This window comes from Biomphalaria glabrata, chromosome 16 (genome assembly GCF_947242115.1).
Source record: "Biomphalaria glabrata chromosome 16, xgBioGlab47.1, whole genome shotgun sequence".
In the NCBI taxonomy this organism is placed as follows: domain Eukaryota; kingdom Metazoa; phylum Mollusca; class Gastropoda; family Planorbidae; genus Biomphalaria; species Biomphalaria glabrata.
This window is the reverse complement of record NC_074726.1, coordinates 11,314,703-11,334,586: the sequence shown is the minus strand read 5'-3', so window position 1 is coordinate 11,334,586 and position 19,884 is coordinate 11,314,703. Positions and strand designations below refer to the sequence as shown.

The 19,884-nt window shown below is 35.4% G+C and overlaps 1 protein-coding gene across 1 annotated transcript in view; it reads right to left on the bottom strand.

Annotated features, from left to right (window-relative positions):
• The window catches only part of LOC106057252 (protein Wnt-1-like), an 81,707-nt gene that overhangs the window by 60,871 nt on the left and 952 nt on the right, over nt 1-19,884 (bottom strand). The gene's annotated exons all lie outside the window — the stretch shown is intronic.

The following is a 19,884-nucleotide window of genomic DNA, read 5'->3' as shown; positions in this document are numbered from 1 at the left end:
TTATAACTAATGAGAAGATTTGTCTTACAATTTGTGCATCAGAAATGGATAATTATAAACTACATTCACACCCGTTTCATTCAAAACATGTGAAATGTTTGAAACAGACCAAACATTTGGTTACCGGCGTAACAAAGGCACAAGGATAAAGCACATTATATTTTATGTATTATATCTACTTTGGTTTTATATCTTCTGCCTTGAAGTATCTCTAAGTTGAGTGATTTTACTAATGGCGTTACTCTAATTAAATCTAAATATATGTTTGTTATAAATCTCACTGTTCTATTTTGTATTTGTTCTAGTTTCTTTATGTGTTCTTGAGTTGAGAGATCCCTAACAGAGGATGCATATATTTGCTTATGAAAGGTTAAATAACATTTTAGTTTTATGTTCTTGTTTGATTGGTAAAAAAAAATGTCTTTGAGTAAACCCTAATGTTTGGCTTGTATTTTAAAAATAATTTCATCAATACGGGGATTTCATGATAACTTTGGATTTTATTATTACACCTAGATATTTTGAGTTTTTAATTTTAGTCTGTGTAACTGGTTTTATCATGAATAAAATAAGTAGTTTTTATTTGTTTTAGTTGTTTTGTTACTGGTATTTTTCAGTGTTGAAAGACATGCTCCAATTTGATTTCCATTTCTGTAGTTTTTCTATTACTTTTTTTGTAAAATGTCAGTATCTTGTGTTGTTTTTATTGTTCTATATATTATACAATCGTCTTCAAATAAACCGACTTTTGTACCTGAACTAATCCAATTTGGTAGGTCATTTATGTAAATTAGAAACAGTAGGGGGGGGGGCTAAGACTGTATCTTGAGGTACACCTGAGTTTACTATTATTGGTGTTCATTTGGAGCCATTACAGTGTGTTCTCTTCTATTAGGAAATCCAGCATCCATTGATGTAAAGAACCATTAATGCCAAAGTATTTTAGTTTTTTTTAAGCAGGCTATTGTGGCGAACTTTGTCGAACGACTTAGAAAAATCTTATAAAATTGCATCTATTGGCTCACTACTTTCGAATCCCTTTGAAAAATCCTCGATTAATCTTATTTGTTGAGTTTCGCCACGTGACCTTTATTTCCTAAAGTTATGTTAGAGTGAGGACATGATGTTTATCTATGTGTTTTGTGACGCTACTACATATTATTTGTTCTAGTATTTTACATGTAATGCTGGTGAGTGATACAGGTCTCTAGTTCCCTGGATAAAACCTTTTTCTCCTTTTTTAAACAGGGGAGTAACATTAGCTTCTTTCTAGGTCCTCTGTACCCTGCCGTGATTTAGGAAATGTTGGTTACAAAGGGACCCAGATCTCAAATAGCTTTAGACCTTATTAAGTCTATGCTCCCATCCTGGCAAAGTCAAATAGTTATTTCAATAAAAAATGTCTTCCCGTAGTTGAGTTCATTTAAAATAATTGGCAGATTTATATTATTTCATTACCTTTTAATATTTTTCTACAAACATATTATATTTTTATAATTATTTATAAAAATAAAAATGTATGTAATTTATTTATTTAATTACCATTTTGTTATAATTGTTATAGTTCTCAAAAATGTTTTAATTGCTGTACGGCGTCATTATTTTTTCGTCTAAATTGTTTATCAAAAGGAACATTTTTTCCTGCAAAATATCGTCTTCGTATTTGTAAGATGTGGCTAACTATGTAGGTAACAGCTGGGTCAGTAGAATGTTATTGCATAGATAGTTCTTATAGGATAATATAATTTATTGCGGAAACAAGGGAAATAAAAGTTCCTATCGTGCTAAGACGAATTTCTAAATTGTTTCCTACAAATGAATTGAAACAAAAAATGTTTCCTAAAAATTAAATCTAGACCTAGACCTACATGCATTAGGAAACTGCTTCGCTTTTTAAAATTTTGGTTATATTTGTTATTTTCTACTACAGCAAAAGTATTCACTGTTGTATTTTAATGACAAATTATATTTATTATGAGAATCCATTCTGTATTCTTCTGTTAGGCTAGGTTGTAAACTCCGATTTGTATAGTCGCCTGCAGGATTTTTTGCAAGGGGGGGGGGGGTGCAAGTTGCCACCAATTGCCTAAGACGTAGCATTAACTTTTTTATAATAAAGAATATTACAGAAAAAAAAAACAGATGCACCTCCTCTTCATCCCTTTGGGAATGTTTGGATCGGGAATATATATATGTATATTGTTTTATGAAATGGAAAAAAAAAGGATTTGAACAAACTATTCTATTATCTACACGTTGTTAAGCTTTTATCTGTGCTGCCCATCCTTTCCTACAATTGAAAAAAAAAAAAAACTGCAAACGTCGACTGTAGCTGCAAAACTGTCAACAATTTAACTAGTATTTCTACTTAAGTCTGTCCTTCTATACGGCCCAGAAACTTGGAGAGTCACTAAAACAAATATGGAAAAGCTCCAGACCTTTGTTAACAGATGCCTACGCCGGATATTAGAAATTAGGTGGCCAGAAAAGATAACTACTATCGATTTGTGGGAGAGAACTAGACAAAAGCCCATAGCCCAAGACATCACAAAACGAAAATGGAGCTGGATAGGACACACCCTGCGAAAACCAGCTACCAATGTTGCAAGGCAGGCACTAGACTTGAACCCACAAAGGAAAGAGGAAAGTGGGCAGACCCAAGCAAACCTGGAAGGAGTCAGTTATCAGAGGGTACTGGAATGACATGGGAGCAAATAAAGAAAGCTGCTCAGAACCGAGTTCGGTGGAGAGGTGTGGTTGCGGCCCTATGCTCCCCTGGGAGTGCACAGGATTAAGTAAGTCTAGTTGCATTGAACAAGCTGGCGATGAACGCTTATCATGCACAGTGCTGACATTCTTCTTCACATTCCAGCTCTTACATGGTTTTAGGATGCAGCATGGGCGTAGCCGGGGGGGGGGGTTGGGGTTCAACCCCCCCCCCCCCCGAAATGAAATCCCCCCCCCCCTTTTCAAGGAATTTAGTTAATGATTTTTTGCTTTGATTGTGTTTATTTTAGGTAAGGTTTTAATACTAAACCATCACTTGCCTAAGCACAACCAATGGGGTTTTGAGTTTAAAACCCCCTACCAGGGGGGTTTGAGTTTAAAAACCCCTACCAGGGGTTTTGAGTTTAAAACCCCCTACTTGGGGGTTTTTGCAGTTAACCCCCTCTTCTATAAAACAAAACAAAAAAAAATGCAAACGAAAATCCCCTAATTCCAAGAGCACAGTTAAGGGAGATTTTGATTTTAAAACCCCCTCCAAAATTTTACGATAAACCCCCTCTTCAATATAAAAAAAAAGCTAATTACGCACTCAAAATGTTATGAGCGTAGCTAAATGGGTTTTGACTTAGTTTTGAGTTTAAACCCCACTTCAGCGGGGTTTGAAGGTAAAAGATACCTCTTTAATAATAAAAAAAGAGCAAATTATACACTCAAAATGTTATGAGTGTAGTCAAAGGGGTTTTGAGTTTAAACTCCCCTCCAGTGGAGTTTGAAGCTAAAAAGTACCTCTTCAATATAAATAAAGCAAATTACTCACTCTAAAAACTATGAGGGCAGCCAAAGGGGTTTTGAGTTTAAACCCCCCGCCATGGGGGTTTGAGGCTAAAAAATACATCTTCAGTGTAAGAAAAAAAGCGAATTACGCACCCTAAATGCTAATAGCGTTGCCAAAAGGAGTTTTGAGTTTAAACCCCTATTCAGTGGGGTTTAATGCTAAAAAATACCTATTCAATATTTAAAAAAAAAAGCAAATTACACACTAAAATTATTTGAGCGTAGCCAATCCAATCGGGGGTTTTGAGTTTAAACCCCTCTTCTACAGATGGCGTTTGTTTAAAGTTTAAAACCCCTCCAGATGGTTTTGAGTTTAAGATCACCCTACAGAGCATTTTGAGGTGGAAAACCCCCAACAGATGATTTTGACGATAAAAATTCTCTTTTCGATATAAAATCTAAAACAAACTGTTACGTGCGCATCTTAGTGTGAATGTGAAATGGTGCGATTGCGTGTTGAAAGGAAGGAAGAATAAAAATGGAGGAATATGAACAAGAAAGTGTTTTCAGTATTAATAAAGATTAAAGTATTTATAAACTGTGATTTGTCGTTTTCATGTCTAAAGAGTCTCATCCAATATGAAGAGGGAAAAGAAAAATGAATTGGTTGCCATTGAAAGAGAAAGATTAGCATTTGAAAAAGAGACAGCAGAGAAAAAGTTAAAAACAGACCAAGGAAAAGAGAATGATAAAAGAAAGAGTGACTCTACAGGGAATAAATTGGCAAAATATAAAGGTTTGATATTCAACGAAGACCAAATGGACATAGACATTTTTTTGAAGAAGTTCGAGATAGAAATGAGAGAACTGGAGTACCCTGAAGACAAATGGACATTCTTATTGTCGAGATCATTTACAGCGGAGGTGCCGTCAAAAATATGTATGAACCAGGGTAACTACAGCATTGTGAAAGAACAACTACTTAGAACTTTCGGGAAAACAGAAGCTTTCTATCGCCAACAGTTTGTTAATTGTGAGATAGAACCAGAGGATGACCCGCAGACCTTCTTGGACAAAATGAGCAGCCATTTCGATAACTGGATAGAAACCGCTGAGGTAGAAAAAACCTTTGACAGTCTTAAGACATTTCTCATGCTGGACAAAGTGATTTACGAGTGTCAGGAGGAATTAAAAATATTTCTGTTGGAGAGGAAACCGAAATCCATAGAAGACATAGTAAGACTGATAAGGGCTTATAAAGTGGCACATCCCGAGAAGAAACTATCTAGAGGCAGTGATATAGAAGAGATAGTTGCCTTTAACAGAACATGTGAGACGCAGAATAACTCTCACAGAACAAGGGAGACACAGGATAGACAGTATAGAAGTGGTACATATGAAAGACAAAATGATAGCCGCAACGGAAGATATCAAGGAAACAGACAGGAAAGAAAGGACTGGGAGAAAGGTAGAATAGAGCAAGGCTTATCATTGTCATCTGATACTGGAACATTGGAGATTTTTCAGACATTCGTAGGGAACAAGGCAGGCAAGACCATCAGGGATACTGGGAGCACTATTATTGGAGTGAATAAGAATTTAGTGGAAGACCATGAATATACAGGCGAATCTAGGAAGTGTGTTATGTTTAATGGGAATATTGTACAATTACCGATTGCTAAAGTTAGTATAGACACACCGTAAGGGGACAGTGGAAGCTTGTGTTGTAGATCAGGGTGAGATAGATTTAATTATTTGGAATATTCATGGGGTGAAAATATGTTCAGTAAGGGAGATTGAGAATTGGAAGAAATATTATGGGATAAAGTCTACGCGAGGTAGAAATGGGGATGTGGAAGAAGACATAAGATCTCATACATCAGATGACATGGGTAGCAGAGAGCACGAGAAGAAAGAATTAACAGATAAGGTAGAAAGCAATGCAATAAGAATGGGTCCAAATCAAAGTAAAGTAAGGCAATCAGTGGTACAGGGAAAGCGATATAAGCCCACATATAGAAGTACAAATCCATACATCTTATGCTTTAATTGTGGGAAAAGGGGGCATATTAGAAGACAGTGTCAACAATTAATTAGAATTAAGGATTCAAGGTACAATGGTGAAGAGGCGTATACGAGAAAAGAGAGGGATATTAGCAGCCTAGAAAACAGTACAGCTAGATCATTAGGTAGTAGAATCACAATGGGACATCATTGCAAAGGAGGGAAGCGGAAAGGATGGCATGTCAATAATGTTAGAATTATATAGATATGATTAGAAAAGGTAGGAATGATGGACCTTATTTATTGTTCTATTCTACAATGAATAAATATATGTGTAATGAATTGAATATTGTTGTTACAATATGCATGGAGCAAGATAGACTTTGTTTGTTAACTATTTGATTACGACTGGAATGATGGTGTTTTGTACAGGCATACAATTATGAGTGGGGAGTTGTATTGATAGAAATATGATTACTTATAGATAAATGTTAACAGAAGTGGTTTCAATTGCTCATAATAACAGTTATTATTGTGATGAATATAATTGTTATTTCATGCTGGGATTGTATTGGTATTAACATGACATTGTGTTTGATTTTGTTTAGTTATTACATTATGGTTTTATATGTTACCGATTTTTTTAACTTGGAATAGTCTGATAATATATTCAGTGATTTGTATTTTGGACGTTCGATGTGCATCGAACTTGTTAAACAGGGGGGGGGGTGTTACGTGCGCATCTTAGTGTGAATGTGAAATGGTGCGATTGCGTGTTGAAAGGAAGGAAGAATAAAAATGGAGGAATATGAACAAGAAAGTGTTTTCAGTATTAATAAAGATTAAAGTATTTATAAACTGTGATTTGTCGTTTTCATGTCTAAAGAGTCTCATCCAATATGAAGACGTAACACAAACTACAGACATTTAATTCCAAGAGCGTATTCAAGAGAGGTTACACATTTTTACCAGTGGCGGGGCTCCCTTAATAAACTGCAGTGAATAGTCATCTGCCGAAATTGAAAAACACTAAAAGTGGCTCAACAAAGATGGCTAAGACAGATTTTAGGAGTCAGTTATAGAGATCGGGTCTAAATCAAGGAAATCCTATGCCGAACTAGGAGTCGACCCTTTAGTAAGATTGTGACAGAGCGACGCATGAGGTTTGCGGGACATGTTCTCCGACAAAATGAATTACGCATAAGAAGATTTGCAATGATATCCTAGTACAACTTGACGCCACTCATTCATTGAGGTCCTCCTGGCAGGTGGGAAGAGGCTTCAAACATTACCAGTGACAGATTTTTATGGAAACAGTTTGACGTCAAATGCTCCGAACGGCGCGGTAGGGTCTAAGTCAGTAAGAATAGCACATTAGGTTTTTGAAATAAAACTTTTTAATAGCAGGAAAATGCACTGTAGATACCTCAGAATATGCATTTTCTTGGCTTTCAATATCAGAAATAGTGCTTGGCGGCGGGGCTCCGCCCCACGCTAGGGAAGCTCCTAGTGCTCCCCCAGACCCCCTTGCTAGTATTGGCGGGGAATCTACTATTTTTCCACTAACTCATGGAAGAACCTATTCTAGGGCACAATAAACGTCTTCCGAAAGAATGAAGGGTCAGAATGCAATAAAGATTATGTACACACACACACACACATAAATACATATAAAAAAAAATTTCGAGGGGGGAGAAAAAAATCTGTCGACTGCAAATTTTAGGCAGCACCAGCTCAATACAATGTTTGTCTGCCAGCAGTCTCGCCTTACTCGGGATGGCTTCCCTGAAGTGTTCCTCAGCATGGTCAGTTAGTTTGATTATGTCAATGAGATTGCTGATGTGCTGTTGGGCGGCTTTTATGATAAATTGGGCAGACTACAACATCAGGGAAACTGGTTCAAGAACAGATGAATGATTGACGACAATGAAAAGACAAATCAGAAGCACGCAAGAAGCAGGCACTAATTACTTATTTGTCTGGTTTTACGCAGCCGTTATTTTAAAATACGCAAAACATTGAAAGATCTTCTTAAAGTTGTGACTTAAAGCGTGAATGGATTCGTATTTATAAGTATATTGTGTAAGCACCAAAGTTTTCGTTTGGGACTGTTCTATAAGAAATAGTCTTCTTGATGACACAAACAACTAACACCATTACGTATATCTGAAACGCCATTTAGGTTATTGATAACAAGGTTAAGTCTGTAAGATGCGTAACAAAGTCTGCTTTTGGATATTTTTCACGAATCCTTGCTTGAACACAGTTCTGAATGCCACTGCCAGCCATCGGTATTTTATTTCATATTCGTACACTATTTTTGGAGACGAATACAAGACATCCCCAAACATTTTAATCTCCAAAGTAACAATATCCCATTCTCTTAAAAACCTCTTACATGTCAACTGTTTCTGACGTCACGACCTGTGGCGGTGCAACGAGCTATTGGTCTACTCAAGGTCCGACGTCGCAGGTCAGTGCTAAGACCTGCTATAACTATTTGTCTTGATTGAACTAGTGAATGTGCTATACTGTTAGTTCGGTCAATCAGCATTCAGAACGTCTGACGATGATGTATTCATTTTTTTTTTTACAATCGGCTAATGTGCATATACATCTGGTGGCCGTGGAAAAACCCGTGGTTAAAAAAAAAACACACCTTGTTCTCAAAAGAACCTCAATTTGGCTTCAGCATTCAGACCGCGCATCGGGAGAGAAGATACAAAATATTATTAGTGCAAAGCGACAAATTCCGTGACTGAATCCGTCAGTGACCGTCTAAGCAACTATTTAGTTATTGCAAGTGTTCTGCTTCTCCTTAATTTATAGTTACTTCCCGACTCCAGCGTATAAGAAATTATCTTATCTTCTTATCTTATATATTACTGAAGTTACTTCAAAAAAAAAAAAGAAGATTACGTCCTACGCATTTCATGTTTGTTAATCAATGACTTTGACTCTGCTAAGTCGTTGGTTTTCCTGGCTGATTAAGGCAACCCATTCCATTCTTTAATGGCATTTGTAGGAATTTGTTCTAGCGTATGGAATAAGAAATTGTTCTCTATCTTTTGTGCCATTCTGAGTATTTCATTAGATTTTGTTTTTATTATTTGTAAGTTATGTAAGTTATAATTATTACTTCTAGTTAGTTGATTTTTATGCAAAATGTTTCTGAATCACTAGTTACGTTTGTTAACATTAAAAGGCGAAATCTTTCATAAAGAACAATTACAATACAATATGTAATTAGTGAAAGGCCAATAGTACAGTATTTCTTCATCATTTATCATTAGTTCTATGTTGTAGATACATGTACTCACATGCCAAACGAACGAACTGCATCCTTTCATTAGGATTCTTTTCAAAGAAACGATTATAAATACGCATTTAAAAAAAAATCTTTTACGAATTCAGTTTCATGAATGATCCAAACTAATTAATTCAAGTAATAAAACTTTGTTGTCTATTAATGATGCGTTTATATATAAGAACACAAACTTGTCAAATTAGTGTTTGCTTAAATTTAAACACCGTTTATTATTTGAGACATGGTATTATCTCTCCAACAAGATGATCAACTTTCTGTAACTTTATACAAGATTATTTTATGTAGTAAAACAGGTTTATAAAGCAAGAATAAAAATAAAAATCAACCCTCTGTAATTGTACTCTTATTTTGCTAAAAGGGCCAAAGCAATCTAGATTCTAGATCAGGGGTTCTCAACCTGTGAATCGCGACCCCCTTGGGGGTCGACTAAGATATTGTCATGGGTCGCATAAGACCATCGATAAATATGGATTTTTTTTTTGCCTTTTCTAACATGTAAAAACCTGACACAATTTTTATTGTTTTTCGATGATAGATGTTGCTGACAACTGAATCAGAATTAATTTCAAACATTTTTTTTGTGACAGCAGAAATAAAGTTAACAGTTTAAGTTAATAGTTTAAGTTAATGCGCATTAATGTATAACGTATCGTTACGCATTGTCGTGTAGTAAAGCTCTGGACTGTCATCAAAAAGGTCAAAAGTCAGCATTCATAAGACACTTATTTAGTAAGATAGTGGTGAAATTTACGACTGTTCATGCAAAAACTGAAGTTGTAGATTTGTAACATGTAAAGCCAAAACATATACGTTTTGAAAAAGGTCAAACAGTGCATCCATACATCCAAATTTTAATACAAAAACCTTGTATAGAAATGCATAACTTATTGGAATTTATGAACCTTGGATGAACTCCCAATGGTAGTAGGGCAGGAAAGCATGGGCCTCCCGTAGTACTCTGGTAAGAGACTCTGTTGTGGGCCTCCCGTAGTACTCTGGTAAGAGACTCTGTTGTGGGCCTCCCGTAGTACTCTGGTAAGAGACTCTGTTGTGGGCCTCCCGTAGTACTCTGGTAAGAGACTCTGTTGTGGGCCTCCCGTAGTACTCTGGTAAGAGACTCTGTTGTGGGCCTCCCGTAGTACTCTGGTAAGAGACTCTGTTGTGGGCCTCCCGTAGTACTCTGGTAAGAGACTCTGTTGTGGGCCTCCCGTAGTACTCTGGTAAGAGACTCTGTTGTGGGCCTCCCGTAGTACTCTGGTAAGAGACTCTGTTGTGGGCCTCCCGTAGTACTCTGGTAAGAGACTCTGTTGTGGGCCTCCCGTAGTACTCTGGTAAGAGACTCTGTTGTTGAACTGATAGCCTGATAGCTCCCATGCAGCTGAAGTGCCCATTCAGTTATCTCCCCACAGATCTTGGACACTCTGGCTGCCTGGCCGTGCGGTTTGCGCGGCGGACTGTCGTTCGGATTTATCGACTGTCGAGGGTTCAAACCCTGCCAGCTCCCATCCCCCGTCGTCCTGCGGGAGGTTTGGACTAGGAAATAAACTATATTCAACTCTGAAAGAACATCCGAAACATATAAAACAACAAAACTCTCGTGAGACCTGCACCACTGTTTCCTCTGCCTGCCAGATTCGTTTAAGCAGGAATTGAAAAACTTCAGTATGTCATTTGTAGCGAAGTTCTTTAAGTCGAATTGATGAAGCCGAAAGAACTGTAATGTCATTTTGATAACTAGCAACCGAACTTTGTCGTCATGGCTACCCAATATTTTAGGAATGAGTTTTTTTCTTTTGCAATCCACTTCCAACGACTACGACAGTGCGTGAATGTATAACAGAAAGTTGGTTCATTTATAGTGTACCTCCCCCCCCCCCCCCCACCACACGTTTTGGGAAAAGTCTGAAATATCTTTGAATAATATCAGTGGTATCTGCACAGATATGGTAGTATGTTGATCTGGATTTCAATATTTGGTACAGAATGAGTCACCAAAAGTTTTCGGTACTCAGTATATGATGTTTCGTCGAATATTAATATAAAAGACAATGTTAACTAAAATAAAAAAAAGCAATGAAAAGCGTCAGTGCAAGGATGAATTGCAATTTACCTTGCGTCTGAAAAAAAAATCCAAACCTTCCAAATGAAACATCAAATTGGCAAACAAAATTGGAGAAAAATAATGTTTACATATTTCAATATATATCTCTATGAGGAAAATGATATTGAACCTGACAAACAAATAAAATGATAACTTTGTGAAAGAACATTGGCTAATGCTTGCGGCCAAAATTTCATCCAACTTTCCAAATCTACTTAACCTTCCATATGCACCTGCCAGAAATCCCAATGAGAGTCAAAGTTGAAGTTGTTTATGAGACAGATATAGTTTATTGAACTTATTAATACAGATGCAGCAAAACATGTCTGTATAATTACACAACTTTGGATTAAGCGTTTGCAGTTATGTCACAATTTCTGTGTTGTACCTTCTTCAATTAGCACTAATATATTATTTGCATAAAAGCATGTTAATTATCAAGTCTAAATACAGAAAATCGTCACAAATGTATGAAATGTGGATAATGTGACTAAGAAATAGAAAGATCAATAAATGCATGTCATATTATTTCATTTATGTGTAATTTGATAATATTGAAAAAAAAAATATTTAGTAGGTGGGTATTAAATAAGTGGGATATAATTTAAAGCAACGGTTAATAAGCAGTATCTTACACTATTAAATAACGAATATTAATTTATGCTGAGTAAATTGACATGAAAATATTATAACCCGTCTGTTTACCTGCCTGAGTGGACAGGTTCGGGGGGGCTGATTTAGAGTTTGTGATTTCTTGTAACTTAATCGCTAAATTAATTTTGCAAATTTTATGCTAAAGATTTATACTATGTTTTTTTTTTTGTTCTTTTTTTTTTGTTCTTTTTTTTTTTGTTCTTTTTTTTTTTTTTTTTTTTTTTTTTTTTTTGTTCTTTTTTTTTCAAACAAAATTAATTTCAATGTAAATCAGTGTGCATATCTTTCTGATAAAAGTTTTGGTTTGTGTAGTCGACAATGTTTTGCCAAATGTTTTATCTAATTAAACGTTGTATGGGCATTAGGCCTTAGTAATAATACAATGTATTCTATAAATCTAATATACTAGCATTGCCCGTCCACTTCGGAAGTTAATCTGCTTATTTTCTTATTACTTATTGAATTCTACAAATATTCACGTTAAATTTCGACATTAACTCTCTCCCCCCCCCCCGCACCCTTACTTTTGAGCACTTTGAAGTACCCGCTCTTCAACTACCCCCCTTTCAGCCAGTGTAATGTAGAGTATGTTATGTTTTAATGGGAATGGCCCGCTTTAAATCGCCCTCCCAAACTCACGTCTGGTATGTGAACTCTATATCTCCTCTCCCTATTTTTGCCACGCCACCCTCCTCCCCACCCCTCTCTAAACACTTGAATTTTAGTCTCTGGTACCCGTTGCATCTTATTGCATGTCCTGCTTTAAGACGCGACCTTCTCACTCAAACACATATTTTTAAAAAGTGAATTCGATTAACAATATCACTTATTCCCCCCCCCCCGGACACCCACAATTCTACGCCTTAGAAAATAGTCCTTCATACAATATAAGAGTTTTATTTCGACTTTTCAGCATTTTAATCGAAATGGTTGATCAAACACCATCCATTCTTTAAATCAAGTGTTAAAACACATCTTAGGATGGTGGTTATAAATTCCGTTTCAACTTTTATGTAGATCAAATCACCAAAATTAAAGTTTGTCAAAAACACTATTTTAGAAATATATATTAATAAAAAGTTATCGTGCGATTAGCAATTCGAACCACTGACCTTCTGATGAAAAGTCTGACACTGAAAAAGTATCATTGAAAATTACGCAAAAAAAAGTTAGCACAAGTATAATATTGTTATAAAATTTAATCTTGAGTGTGCCCCAATCGCCCTTGGCTCTGGAATATGAATACGTGGATACTACTAATAATTAATTGTTGTTTTAAATTATATTCCATTTATATGCATATTAAATAGTTTTTTTTCTCTTTAAAAAAGTTAACATCTTTGTTTGTAAATGTAGTAATCAGTATTACAGAACTTATATAACTTAGCAATACATTAAAAAAAAAAAATTTTTTTTCACAAAAACTCTAAAACTGTTTGCGTTAATGTGTTAAATATATGGTAAGTAGTCATCTCCCTTACTAAATAGCCTCCCTTGTTTGTTACTATTAATAGTGAATACTTGTAAAAACTGTGTTTTTTTTAATGAAAAAAACTGTTTCGTTTTCAGTAAAGAATAAAACAGTCGTTGCATCAAAACTTTGAAAGGTCTAAAATATGATGTCGGATTTTCAATATCTTTTCTAGTTTACGAGACCTTGACGGGACGGACGGACCACACAAAAGTAATAGAGTCTATATTCCTCTCGGGGGCCGCTAAAAAAGCATACACATTCTTAAATACTTATGAAACAAAACCAAACCAAGAATGCAGTTTGTATAATTTAGTTGACACAGTTCCACCTTGAAGGATTTTTGTCACTAATTGTCCACCCGTTGGCACCTTTAGTGCTGTATATAAAAATAGCCCTAATATTATATAATTTTATAACGGCGACATATTCAAAAAGGGAAAGCGATGTTGTGAGTGTATCTATTATTCCCCCTAAAGACATGCAAACCCAATCTTCCTTATTTGTTTGTTTATAAGTATGTATGCGTGTCGCAGTGTCTTAAATTACCAAATGCTGTCGTGTATGTTCTTCGTTTTTTTCTTCTTTTTTTTTTTTGATATAAAAAAGACAAAGACCTATGAGAATAAAAGTTAAAAAAAAAATATATGGAGAGAAGGGAATGGAGCTACAATTTCATTCTTACAATGTCCTGTCTTCGCCTACTTAAGTTAAGCTTCGGAAGCCAAGGGAAATAACTGACTTTATTTTAAAAATCTCGACAAATCCAACCAGTTATCCTGAACCTTTCATCAAACAACGTAGAAGGACAACTAACGATGTGTATTTATTTATTTCATTTTTATTCATGTAGTAAGCAGAAGTAAAAGTCTTGCTCACTGGGCTCTGAATCAAATGAAATCATAGTTAATGCGAGAATATGGCTGATGTTAGTTCCTCAAAATAATCGCATCTGATCTAGGTATAATATATTGAACAGATTAACTGTCACACGTTTACGTACTGCAACAAAATAAAGTCGAAACTGCATTCTTTTAAATCAGAGGAGAAAATACATTTTTTAACATTATTGGTCTAAATTAATTTGATTGACAGCTCATTTAAATGTAACCAAATTAAAGTATATGTATATGAAATTGAAAACGACACCATTTCTATTGCTGCTAGAGCCGGTCTCGGATGATTCAAGGCCCTAGGCCCTAGACGAAGTGAATTTGATGGTCCCAAATGAAACAAAAAAAAAAGCTGAAAAAAATAAAATTAACTAGAAACATGCACTTCTATAATCTAATTCTTTTTGTCCAAAAGTACCCCATCAATAGTTAGCCTATGCTTAAGGATTAAAGCCGGCCCTGACGCTGCTGTAAAATATTATAATGGTTTTGTTAATATTTACATCGTCGTTTCAATCTCTATGAAAAAATCCTAAAATCAGTCTTTAGTTAGACAAGTTGTCTGGGGGCCACAACCCAACGGTGACCTGTGACCACACTGAACAATGTGAACCCAAAAGGCGAGGACCATGCTATTGTGCCTAAAATGCTCTTGGGGAAGACTGTCTGGTCGTGTGATACGTTTTGAGTTCAAATCCTGCCCGCCACCAATACCTTTTTTTTCCTGTGCAAAATATTAATTTTGACGTAATAATCTTAAGGAACATTTGAAACACAGGAAACAGACACAACAAAAAACCCATCGCGTAATTTTTTTTAAAAAAGAGTTTTACCGATAAGGAAATCAACAAAGGGGAGTTACTCTTTCAACATTCGTCTTTTTCTGTTTCTTTATTTCATTAACTCTAGTCCACCTCCCCCCCCCCTCCCCTCTCTCTCAACACCCCTACCCCCTAATACACACACACACATAGAATCACATCGTAATCTGTTATTTCCCTTGGCTTGAAAAAAACAACAACATTTTTTGTTTGGTATTGGAGTGCGTGGTTTTAGCGTCATATATCTTTTAGTTAGCCCTGCAAGGCCCCCCCCCCTTCCCAATCCAGCACCAATCTTAGGGTCCCTTCAATAATTCCAGTTCAGATAAAAAGCTTATTTATTTGGGAAAAAAAATGGTGATAATCCATTAAAAGGTCCTCTAAGCAATGTATAGATCTACTTACGGCCAAAGCCAAAGCTAGTGGCATTATGTCCCTGGGCCTAGTCTGTCATGACAAAAGGGAAACAAATCTCCAGGGATTGATATCAAAGGGTATTAACAAAACAAGCGCGCCAATCGCTAACGTGCTAGACAGTGTGAAGAGGCGGAGGGGGAGTGAACTAAAACGGGGGAGGTAGGCAGTCGCTGACAAGATGGACAGATTTTAAAGGAAATGAGCTGAATTGGGTAGGTGCTAATAATAAAATTGGAGGAAATTGCGTTTTTACAATTAACACATTTACAATAGTTGATTAAAAGGTGTAATGGAGATAAAGAAAGACGGACAAATATAGTAAAGATAGATAGACAGAGAGACAGACTGATAGATAGATAGATAGATAGATAGAAAGATAGATAGATAGATAGATAGATAGATAGATAGATAGATAGATAGATAGAAAGATAGATAGATAGATAGATAGATAGATAGATAGATAGATAGATAGATAGATAGATAGATAGATAGATAGGTAGGTAGGTAGGTAGGTAGGTAGATAGATAGATAGATAGATAGATAGATAGATAGATAGATAGAAAGATAGATAGATAGATAGATAGATAGATAGATAGATAGATAGATAGAAAGATAGATAGATAGATAGATAGATAGATAGATAGATAGATAGATAGATAGGTAGATAGATAGATAGATAGATAGATAGATAGATAGATAGATAGATAGATAGATAGATAGATGCTAACGAAATATACATCTGACGAAATGCAGTCGCTGTGAAATACTATTGAAATAGTGGACCATCATTGTGCTAACAATGTACTCCCTTGTACACCTTGTGGCACGAGCCTCATTTTCATATCTTTCACATAAATTACGTTTCTGTACCGCCACATTTCATTGCTTTCTATTCTTCTTTGGTAACTATTTTAAACAATAAGGTCGCCTCCCAGGATTTCCTTGTCTGAGACCCGATCTCTATAAATACATTCTAAAATCCGTCTTAGCCATTTTTGTTGAGCCACATTTAGTCTTTTTTTTTTTAAGCATTGAAAAAAACAAAGTGGGGAACGACCTTGATTCGTATTTGTGGCTCACACCTTCAAGCCAACGTGCTAACCACTTCGCTAGTGAGATACTTATGACTAGACTATATATTGTTTCTTTCAATTTAGAGCGGCAATCTATAAACGAAATGAATGCAGCTTAAACCACCACTTCAGTCAATTACAATTTCTTTCCCTTGTTCGAGATACCAAACAAAATACTTAATTAATGTTAATTAGCTAATTGGGTACTTTTTTTAAAATTGATTCATGTGTAGTCAGGTAAAAGAAATAATTGTGCAAAAGTTTAGCTTGATCCGAGATTGGGTGTGGGAGAAAAAAATGGTTGAAACTAACAGTAGATAACTATATAACCTTCTATTTTCATAAACTCTTCCCTCGCATAGTGGTTAGTGTGATGGATTTAGGAGGCTTTCACCATCGAGTTAGAATTTAGGTCGTTCCACTTATTTAGAAAAATATAAATGCATTTAAAAAGGGAGCACCCAAATACAACCTTTCAATTCCTCCACCCCTTTTCACCCCACCCCTTTTCAACTGGTCCAGATAAGGGATAGGATCATAGTGTATTGAGAAAGCTTAAAGCATAATATTGCGCTAAACAAAAAATATTGGTAAAAATATTTGTAATGGCAAGATTTATTTTTGTTAGTCTAGATCTATTACAAATGTAATTACTGGATTGATCCAAACTAATTGTTACAGCTACATTTAATGTAAGTTTTGTTGAAAAAAAAATTTTCATGTATTACTTGTTTTAAATTTAGTTGTCTATGTGTTTGTACCTTCGTGTAAATACTATTATATTATTCAGCTTAATTTAACACTATGAGAACGACAGATAATAATGAATCAGAATACCAAGCATCTAATACAATCCATAGCTACATGAAAGCCCATGCCCCGCCTCTAAAATCTGAACTATAAAGAAAAAAAAAACATTAAGAAAGTTAAGGACTGGTGCGTCACACGCGCCTGCACCCGTTTAACCTTCTATCTCCGCACGGAGACACCTAGCCTGCTCGTCTGCCCATGGTGTTTGTTCTACCCGATTGCCCCCACTACGACGCCCGGGAGCATCCTCAAAGTCCTCCCGGAGTCCACCCGTCTGCCCAAAGCGAGACATTCTGAAAACAGAGGGACAGTCCTACCTAGTGACCAACTTCTTCTTCGCCGTCTTCTTGAAACGAGAAATCTCCTGTAACAAAGAAAGAAATCACTTTTTGGGTCCCACAGAAAGAAACGCGTCACGCCCAGATCAAACTTAACCTGTATTTCAAGTGTACATGTTAAGTCCTTAGCTATTCGTCATAAGTCTTTTTTTTTTTTTAAATAGCTTTTTGGTTTGAAACAATAAGCAAAAAATGTTGTTTTTTTTTTTAAAAGCGCATCTATCATACCTACTTCATGTTCATTGGGGTAGGGTTTAATCTCTTTTGTGGAACAGTTGAGTGGAGGGGGAGGGGGGAGGGCAAAACCGAGTGAAGGTTTCAGTGCTGCCTTTTGACGCTCAGAAAAGACAACTCTGCATGAGTCGGGTATTGGAACTCGAGCTCCCTTGTTATGTGTCCAAGCCGTATCCAAACAGTTTTGGCCTCTCAGCCACACACCCCACAATCACTAATTCTAATTCAGGGCATCAGGGCATATATATCTCACCAAGTCCTCACTCTTATCTTGTCTATTCAAATAGGGCTGTAACTTACACCAAAAAAAAAATTCGCCCTATATATATATATATATATATATATATATATATATATATATATATATATATATATATATATATATATATATATATATATATATATGTATGTATCAGTCTAGTCGTGCATGGTAATCAGAGAATTAAACTTACTTAGTCATTGGTTTTCATGGCTGATTAAGGCAACCCGATCCATGCTCTAATAGCACTAGGGAAGAAAAAGCAATTATAAAAATTTGGTTTGTTTTTATATGTTTCGGATGTTTCTTTGAAAATGAAAATTATTGCATCCAAGCCCAAACCTTAAGCAGGAATGGTTCCGACCAGGGACAATCAAGACCATAGAAATGACAGTCCATAGCGCAATCCACGCAACCAGGAAGCCATCCTAGCATTTGTAACTATATTGGAACATACACGACTGTGTCTTACTGACTCTTACTGAATTATAGGGCTGTGTTTTCTGTTTGTATATTATGGTTCAGTGTTTTGTGCATTGTTGCTACTTTACTTATTATTCTTCTGTCCTGAAGTGTCTCTTAGTGTAGAGATGTTGCTAACCATGTTACTCTAGTCAAATATAAATATTAACTTGTTATAAAACTCACGGCTTCTGATCTAGGTTCTTGACGTTGACACGAGTTGAGGGGTTCTAAACAAAAGAGGCATATTTTAGTATTGGCCAAACCAAGGGCAAATAACATTTTAATTTTATACTCTTTTTTGATTAAACATTTCTCTTAATAAATCCAAAGCTCCTAAGTTATTAAAATTTCATTACTACGGGCGTTTAATGATAACTTTTTACAAATTAAAACTAGAAATTACAATTCAACTTCTTAGTTTGCAACTTCTTCGTGGAAACTTGGGCGGACAAGGTTCTCGAAAGCGGCTCTAACGATTTTCCTAGAAATGATACAGTTGATGTCAATCTTTTGGAAAGAAACTACTAGCCAACTGGCCACACCGAGAAAGCTTTAGCTCGATCGCGATAAATTGTCGGAATATTTCTAAAATTAAATTTGATCTAGACATTCTTGATCTTGAACTGACATAAGTCAGCAGGTTCTCACCATGTAGGTCTTATTCACTAAAACTAAACAGACGTCCAGGAACATTTTGCAAGTATCTACAAGCCTATCATTAAAATTGTATAGCAAACTTTGTGTGGAGATATACATTATACAGGGTTTTTTTTTTTTAGTGGGGAGTGGGGAACTGAAACTAAAAAAATCCACCAGTCTTTAATTATTAAGAGTAAAATACTCGCTACGACCATCTATAAGATAAATAATTTAGTTATAGTGTTTTTACTTTTCATTATGATTATATTTCTCTTTAGCAATTTATTCGCAATCAGATGATGATGACAATTGGATTGAAACCATATTGAGGAATCTTTGTGCAAAATCATTGTTTGTGACATTTAATCTATACTTTCACTATCTGGGTTACAAATCTCCTTCTTCAGGGATTAGTTTATTATTTTCAATATGACTCTCCTGCCAGCGGGTTTTCTATATAAAATATTAGCAATGAGAATAATATGAAAAGTAACACATTCATTTTAAAGAAAATTCAAAAGAATCAAACATTCTAAATTATTCTAAAAAGGTGGTGTTAAAAATTCATTCCTACATAAATCCAAATTACGAGCTAAAATTGATTAGCTTTTGCCACAAAATAATTATAAAAGAAATATAATGTAATATGAACTATTTAAAACAGATATCGACATAATGAAGGACTGTCCACAATTAGCATCTAGTGACCTGTAAGCAAGGTACAAAATTAAGCTGGTTCCTACAGAAAATAAGTTCAACTTTAAAATGTCTTCTCCTCCGTTAAGTTAAAAAAAAAGTTTACACTTTTTGTATTCACATTTGACAAAACTCAAAACAAACCTCAAAAAGGAAAATAAAATCATAAATTCATAATTT